This window comes from Lactuca sativa, chromosome 8 (assembly GCF_002870075.4).
Source record: "Lactuca sativa cultivar Salinas chromosome 8, Lsat_Salinas_v11, whole genome shotgun sequence".
Lineage (NCBI taxonomy): Eukaryota > Viridiplantae > Streptophyta > Magnoliopsida > Asterales > Asteraceae > Lactuca > Lactuca sativa.
In genome coordinates, this window is record NC_056630.2 from 123,022,768 (window position 1) to 123,032,275 (window position 9,508).

Consider the following 9,508-nt stretch of genomic DNA (forward strand, 5'->3'; position numbering starts at 1 on the left):
TGTCTGGTTTCAAAAGTTTCAACTTGTTGTTGATCATCACGTATCCTATTTTGATTCTTATTTTGGAATGTTATGATCACCTTGGATTATGTGATGGTTGTAAACTACATGTACCTACCTTTTTATTGAGTCTACGTTCAAAGAATACAACGTTATTTTATATCGAACATCTATTTTTTTTTTCGGTATTCTTCACACAAACCTAATATATGTACCTTGTTTTGTCAATTTCGGCTACAAGATATCTTGGATGGATAAATTTACTCCAAATTGTTGTTTTTTCATTTAATTTCCACTCTTGACAATCTTATTGACTCCAATATTCTTTTTTCTTAAATATGTTTATAACTATTTTACTAACAAAATTAGAAAAAACAAAGACTGTCTATAAAAATTAAACGACGTCCTTTGCCATGGGACTTAACTGAGACCGGTCATTGCTAATGGTTTGTGGATCAATTTTATTGTGAATGTGTGATTTGAGGAGCAGTGACTCGAATCAATAAGGCTGCATGAAATAGACACAACAATGGTTTGATAGTTGCCGAGTCAGCTCAACAAATATTACCCCTCAAGCCCGGTATGACGAGTTCGTCGAGCCAACTCGATAACTTCATGAGTCTCTCTCCTCTCTCTTCTGCTCCCTCAAACATAAGTACCACAAAACGAACATTCATTTTGGAGCACTAACAATGATGTTGTACTAAGATGTCAAACTATATGGAAATCCATATGAGTGAAATGTTACTCATCTTTCAAACATATTATATCAACTTTTGCAATTACTTCTAATCTTCTACATCTACAATATTATTTGTCTTTAAAAATAGTCCCCACCATCACATCAACAATTATTTTATATTTATTGACATATATTTTAAATAATCAAAATTAACAATTACTCAAGAATAAATTAATATAAATATAAATATTATAATTAGAATAATATTTTTTAAAATTAAAAATATAAACTAATTATGAATATTATATTTAGTTTTACTTATTGAAGATTTAAATAATCAGTGGACGACACAAGATGACATAATAAAAGAAATACACAATAACTTTAAAAGATGACATAATAAAAGAAATACACAATAACTTTAAAAGATCAGTATGGAAAAAGAAGAACCACAAAAAATTGACAATGGAAATAATAAAAATTATTCTGTTAATCATGTCTGAACAACCAAATAATTCTAAAAAAATAATTGATATGTTATTAAACAAAAACTGATGTCATTTTTACAAAATTATTCATTATATATATATATATATATATATATATATATATATATATATATATATATATATATATATATATATATATATATATATATATATAATCATTTGAGAACTCATAGTTTCCAGAAAACCCAAAAACTAAAAGTGGAGCATTAGATCAAACAAAAGAAGGGTCAATATGCAAGATGACGTTTTTGTAAATAAGTAGAAACTAAAGAAATAAGGGTATCCTAATTAAAAGAGTGAGGGTATTATAGGAAACAAAATATAATTATCCTAAATCTAATATAATATATGATAAACTAGACTTATCTCTCTCTCTCTCTCTCTCTCTTTATTTATTTCTCTCTCTCTCTCTCTCATCTCATCGCCTCTCCTTCGCTCGCTCTTTGGGAAACCACAATCCATCGTCGTCGGACCAAATCCGTCGAATCGCATCAAAATCAAATCCTCAGATTATCAACATGATGAAGTCGAAGGAATAGACGATTGATTGGGATTGACATCAAATAATCAACGCAATTGCAATCTAACACAACAAAACAGATCTGTGACGCTTTTTTCTTGGTTGTGATTATCAACAACGCACCGATTTGCCTCACCGTGCCGGAGCAATTACTCTGCATCACGAGCAACACCTTTGTCAATCCATTGTTCCTCATTGCAGATTCTCGAGCCATTTGATCTCTTGACATGTAACACGAGCTCCAGATCACTCTGATTCTGTGATCTGTCGCCGCCAGTGATACTTTCATCAGCCGGTGTACGACCGTTGTTACACAGTCTCCTCTTCAGAAATCGTCGTCTGTCCTTCGTTACATGTCGACACCATCTCTAGTATCTTCAACACTTTTTCAATCACTCGAACTGTACATTTTGGACCGGAGCGGATTTTACCGGCGGTTCTCACGATCCCCTGACAGACGAGTTCCTTTTTCGATTGGTGAGATGTGTTAATCTAGACTCGAATTAGTCTTCTAAGGTACCTTAATGTCTCCTCTGTTTATATTCAATAAAATTTTGCTCATCATTAAGCCTAATGCCAAAGTGATAGGTTTTAGTTAGTCCGTTTGATTTGAACTATTGTGTTTCTATGCCTCTGCAAATTTCTGATTAAGATACTTATTCATTCGATTTCAAGAACAGAAAGTGATAATTCGAGTTGTGATGTTCAATTTGGTAGTAGGGTTTTGGGTTCTTTTGAACTTAGAAGAAGTGACATCACATGGAGATCATTCTTTTGCAAAAATTGGAATACATCAAGTGATATTTTCTCTAACTGATGTTGTCGATGTGAAAGCTTCTCTTACCATTCTAGGGTCAAAGGTATGGTTGAGATTGTATTATTGTAATGATGTAGCTGTTTACTTTTCATACTGATTTTCAAATCGATAAGTGGAATTGGTGACAAAATCTGATTTTTTTTCCCAACTTTTTGAGGATAATGAAGTGATATATTTGAATTTTGCTAATCATTCTCACATATCTATGTTGGTTGTTTTGTATTTCTAAGGCCAAAATTTTGAATGGGTGAATGTGCACATCAACAATTTGAACTCATCAAATGATGACTGGATTGGAGTTTTCTCCCCTGCCAATTACAGGTTCTTATCATTTGTATTTTCTACTTTTGTCAATTTGTTCATTATATTTATATCACCCTACTTCCATTTCTTAATTAATTAATAAAAAATGCATTGCTATAATTACATATATTTCTTAAAGTATAATAATTTTGAGAACATATTTTTTATCCCACCTTTTTAGGTGGGACAAAAAGCTGCAATTTTTATCCATCTTGGAATAAAAAAAAATATACCTGATAGTCTATTGCTTTCAGCATTCAACTTGCTTCCCTGAAAACTCAAGAGTCAGCCCTCCGTATTTATGCACTGCACCTATTGAGGTTTGTTCATTTATTTATGACATGGGTCCTAGATAATTTTTGGATGTGCATTTTAAAAATGAGTAATCATTTGCTAAAAGATAGGTATAGTTAGGAAATTTTACATATATCTCAATAATTAGTTATCTAGCAACAACTCGTTACATTATTATCCAAATTTAATCATTTTGTCGTATATAATATCCATTGTATTAATTTGGATTTCATTCATATATTTATGTGTGAATTACATGTGATTCACATGTAGATCATATGTGATGCACATGTAAATCTCATGTGAGTCCATATTAATCACATGTAAATCATATATGAATAATATGTGATTCACATGTAAATCACAAGTGAATTACATATGAATTACGTATATATGCACACATTCATATGTTAATCACACGAAAATCACATGTAATTCACATATTAATCACATTTGATTCGCATGCAAATCACATTTGATTCACATGTAATTCACATTTGATTCACATATAAATCACATGTTATTCACATGTAAATCACATGTGATTCACATGTAAATCATATGTGATTCACATGTGAATCACATATGATTAAATGTGAATCACATATGATTCATATGTGAATCACATTTACATATGATGTCATATGTAAATGCGATTCATATAGGAATCACATGTGATTCATATGTTAATCACATGAAAATCACATATGTATTTTTGTGAGTATTTTTGCATCAATCATTTTTTTTTTAATTTTCTTGTAGATTTGGAAGAAATTGTGGTGAATATTGAAGAGGTGAAAATGATAAATTGAAGAAAATAAGAAAATATTGACACGAAGACAAGCAAACGCTTTGAAATTTGTAGCATTTTTTTATTTTTTATATCGAATAAAATACTTGTATTATTATGTTTATAAATTAATTAATAAAAATGAGATTTTTTGTGATTTACTTACGAATATTATAGTATAAAAATATACATATATACACCTAAAAATTTACTTTATAAAAAAAATGTAGTTTTTTTTAAATGCAGTTTTTGTTGAAAAAATGTAACTTTCTTTAAAAAACTTGTAGCTTTTTTTGAAAAAAATTAAAGTTTTTTTTTTTATTTAAAAATGCAGTTTTTAAAAAAGATTTTTTTTTTTGAAAAAAATACAGTTTTCGTTAAAAAAATTGTAGTTTTTTTGAAAAAAAAATGCAGTTTTTTTTTTTAAAAATTACAGGTTTTTTAAATAAATATTTTTTTCTATTTTTTTTTCAAAAATTCATGTTTTCTGTTAAAAATTAAAAATCTGCATTTTCTTTTGTAAAAAATGAAAAATACTATATTTAAAAAAATCTGAAAATTTGATTTATGATGTAAATTTTTAGACATTTATATTAATATATTAAATAACGCAAAAAAAAAAAAAAAAAAAAAAAAAAACATTAAATGAGATTGGTAAGATGATGATCATGTCCTTAATGAATTACTTTTGATCCACCGCTCCACTTTTAGTTCTCGGGTTCTCGGGAAACTATGAGTAGTCAACCGATCTCACCTCTCTCTTTCTCTCTCTTTATCTCTCTCTCTCTCTCTCTCTCTATATATATATATATATATATATATATATATATATATATATATATATATATATATATTTGTTGATTTGGTTAAAAAATTATTATAAGTGAAGTTTGCAAGCCTTTCAAAAACTGTGAAAAACAAATTGCATACGCCATTGATGCATTGTGACGTGGGATTGCAAGTTTGTTTTTGTAAGAGGATAATATGGAAGGTGTAAGTAGGGATAAGTGTAGGCATATGCCTGTCTTAATTATTTGGAACCGAAATTGGAACCGGAACCTACGACTCTTAAAATGTTGAAATTGAACCTGAACCAGCGAGTAGCGATTCTAATACTGGATATGTTGTTCGTTGAATTTTTTGATTTTTTAAAACTTGTAAAAGAATATGTATTTTAAACATACAAGAAGTTAATAAAAATGGAGATTATAAAATATTAGTAGCTTGAATAAAATATCACTTTATTCATCCCTCGGTGCCTTTTTTTCATCAATGTTTTCAACTCTCTACTCAAACGACTCCATCACCGCCGCCACCCTACTTCTTCCCTACTACTACCGACGTCGTTGTCTTCTTTCCACAGGACAATAGTCAAACCTTCGATTTCTTCCATTCCTTTATTCTGAAAAATATTTGTCTTAATCCCCCACGCAAATCATCTTCCCCTATTTGATTCTCCTTCGTACTCCTCCTCCCAATGAAAATGGATCCTAATACAAACAACAACTCCACAATTGCCAACACCACCATATCCTCAACCACTGTTGCGTCCCTCAAATCTCAATTCGATATTTTCCAGATTACAAAAGTCTCGAGCAGAATGTATTCAGATCATACAAATCTAATTAAGATTAGTAAAATTCATCGATTAAGATCCATTATTTTATCTACCCATCGATTTTGGAATCCAAATAAGAATCAGAAAGTATTTTATCTTTTACAATCGATTCCAATCAAATTTTCTGTCTACTATTTTTTATTTTGGAAGTGAATCATAATCAAAATCAAATTTTCTGTTATTGATGCTTGTACTGTTGCGTTTCTTCAACTGACGCTTCAAGATCGTTTCATTATTTTCTTGCCCTAGAAATTGGTTTTCTAACCGGTACAATTCTTCTGATCGTGGTAGTCTACTTAACATTCTAAACTTTATTTCGTTTAGTTTTGTAACATATTCCATTGTGTCTTTATATCTATTATAACCCAAAGGAACCATGGTCATTGTTAATGGAGATGTTCAAGCATCTAGCACTAGCACAGTAATCCATAATAGAAACAAAGTGATTTCTGTTTTTGTCACTAAGACACACACACACATACAGAGAGAGAGAGAGAGAGGGGATGTTATTAACCATGCAATTCGATTTTAGTATGAAGGAGCTGTGATTTTTGGTGGTTGTCAATTGATATTTATGAAAAGAAGTGAGAGCATCGATCAAAGAAGAAAGGAGATAATCTAGATTCTTGCTTTTTATTTACCAGTACACACACGTGCATAAAAGAAAAGGTGGGGCCTTGTTCAAATCCCTTATAACTGTTAATTAATTACATGTTTACATCTTACTGATGTTGTTCATTGTATAATTACTAATTCTCATGATTATATCTTTGTGTAATCGTATGATAGTTGACGGGTTCGCGTTAGCAAGAAGGTATTCATAAGTCGAAGCTCATTTAATATATACAGAAGGTTGCTACCTTATCTAACGCACATTGGAACAAATGGTACATATGCAACTCAATTACATATTTATCTATACACATATCAATCCCATGTAATGTCATGCCCACTAGCTTAAGCTAACTATTTTCATTCATTTCTTTCAGATTATCCAAGTTTTGAGATAAAGGCCACAACGACTAAACCACGTAAATCAAGTACCATTGTTCCTATATGGTAGCCTCTAAATACAAGGAGTTCAATGCAGTACATTGTCTTAACAATTTGGCAGATTGTGTATCTAAAAGCGTGCACCTACAGGGGATCAAATGTAGCTCCCTTTCATCACTCTTACTTCCATTTTTATATTACTATATTATTATAGGGTTATAACTTATAAGTTATTCACGTTCTTTTTATTACTATGATATATGTTTTTCACAGATTGCTCTTATTATTTTTGCAGGTCCTCAACAGAAGATAAAAGCTTATTTTTCTCACGACAATCACATCGGATGAAAATACATAGTGTCCCCCATGTGAGAAGTAGCAACAATATTAGTTCAGAATGGATTAGCAATATATTCTGTTAGAATGGATTAACAACATATTCTCTCAGAATGGATTAGCAATGTATTAATGTGAGAATGAATTAGCAACAACATTCTCTCAAAATTTATTAGTGTTTTACTTAGATTTCAATATTTTTATTTTATTTTTAATTATTATGAATCTTTAAGAATAAATGTAAATGTTAACCATATTAGTCGTATTCTTTCAGAATGAATGTAACTTATGTTCATAGCTGTATTTTTTTAAAAATGAATGTTCTTACTGATTCTAAAATATTAAAATTCGTTTCATATAAATTTTGTATTCATTAAAAATTATTCATCATGATAATATATGTTTATAATATTCCGTCGGAATAGAGTGTTTTTTTCAAGAAAATTATGAACATGTTCTTTTAGATTGTCGGAATTAATATAATTATTATTAAAAAATAGATTTTTAAAGTTAAGAGAATTAATTATCTCCTAAAATCTGTAATTTTCTTTTTTTAAATTTATGCTAATTGACTAAAAAAACCTTTATAATGAAATTAGATGGTATTTTCAATTATTTTTAATTCAATAATATTTATTAATCATTTTCTTAAAATAATTAATATAATTAGTTCACAATCATTCATACATTCATACAATAATTAGTTACAACACAATAACTATATATATATATATATATATATATATATATATATATATATATATATCGGTTCCAACGGGTACCCAACGGGTAACGATTCGGTAAAAATAAAAACCTGAACCGGAACACCTTAACGCGATTATGACTTCGAAAACCGGATTTCCTGAGGCGATTCCAGTTCTGAAAGCGGGTACTATGTTTCGTTGTTTATCCCTAGGCCTAAGTGACATTCAAGTCTTGATAGAATATGATTCCTACTTTCTCTTAATCAACATATTCTTTTCGATCTACTTTTCGTTTTGAAAGAATTGATGATAAATGAAACCTTAAAAAAAATGAAAATGAGCTTTTCCAGTAATAAGCCGAAAAATTAGGTATGCGTGTTCTTTCAATCAATGTGATTATTGTCCTTGAAAAAGATTGTGTTGAATTATGAATAGAAGTAGGGATGAGCATTAGAACCACTGGAACCGGAACCGGACCAGAACCAAACCGGAACTAGAACACGATTTAATAAAACGGTTTTGTTAGCGATTCTCCACTGATAGTAAAACCGGTTCGGATCCACAAAAAACCGGTTAAAAAACTAGAACCGGTTTTTAAAATTCCCTAACTCATCATATGAAGTCGGAATTACTTGATCTTTTTTCCCATAATGCAAATTAGTGTTTTTACTTCATTTTAGAATATAAAAAATGATATTTTGGTTAAATATTGAATTATATACAAGCCCCGGAAGACAGCATATCAAGGTTACATTTTTTTGTTTCCAGCATGATTTTTTATTCAGTCCCGGTTTTTAAAATACCGTAACTCACTAATATGAAGTCGGAACTACTTGATTTTTTTTCCAATATGTAATTTAGTGTTTGTACTTCATTTTAGAATGTAAAAAGTCATAATTTGGTTAAATATTGAATCTGATACCAATCCGAAAAGACAACATTTCAATGCAGCGTTTTTTCATTTTTTTAATATGAAAGTTTAATTGTCTTTTATTTTTGGAAACTAACTAAACTACATGTATGTATTATAAATTGCATCATCATTAGTTTCTCCTTATTTATAACCGGTTCTTGTTAGGAAAAATAACCGAAAAACCGCGACCGGAATAGGAACTGAAACCGGACCGGAACCGGCGGTCCGGTTCCCGGTTCTTACGATATCGTAATACTGGTTCCGGTTCCGGTTCGATTCCGGTCTGATTTCAAAGCTCATCCCTAAATAGAAGTTATTTGCATAGGGTTTAATGCATAATCCAAAATTCTTAAGCTAAAAAGCAGTGCTACATAAGCTTTTATCATTTTTACCATAATTACGTAAGAGTAGGGTGTGATGAAGTTTTTGCCTATGAACATTTTTTCTTTTGTTCAAAATAAAAAAATATTAGCATTTAATTAAAACCATTAATGATTATTAAAATAAAAACATAAATTTCATTAAACATAAATATTAGTTAAAATACATATATCTAAAACTCATGTTATTGTATTTCTTAAATTGTTTACATACAACTATCGAGATCATATTTTACAAGCTTTTGTTATATTATAATTTATATTACTTTTAATAACATTTAATTTTCATTTATATTATTTTCATCTATAAGTAAATGAAATAGCATCATCAATACCCTTAATTTAAACCAAATATCTAGTTAAGATAAAAGAATTGTAAATGAATATCATATTATCAAGAAAAATCCATCGGTGAAAGACGAGTGAGAAAACAGTGAAAGTGTACCGATGACATCATACCGTTGGTAAAAATAGCTATGTGAGACAGTGTTCACGGCCGATAAAAACTGTCAACTTAACTTGCCGACGGTAAGAAAGTTACCACACCATCTAGCCTTAAATAATAGTTGGTTTAGGAGGATAGAGGGTGTATGACACGTCTCATCGGTCTTTTGAAAGTTATTTCACTGTCACTGTCACTTTTACCACC

At 29.7% G+C, this 9,508-nt stretch overlaps 1 long non-coding RNA gene across 1 annotated transcript; it reads left to right on the forward strand.

The window, feature by feature from the left end:
- The first annotated feature begins 5,087 nt into the window (after nt 1-5,087).
- LOC122195596 (uncharacterized) lies at nt 5,088-7,127 on the forward strand. The gene is made up of 4 exons (XR_006185982.2): nt 5,088-6,202; nt 6,323-6,420; nt 6,523-6,686; nt 6,822-7,127. It is a non-coding gene; the product is annotated as an uncharacterized LOC122195596 (long non-coding RNA).
- Nucleotides 7,128-9,508: the final 2,381 nt, after the last annotated feature.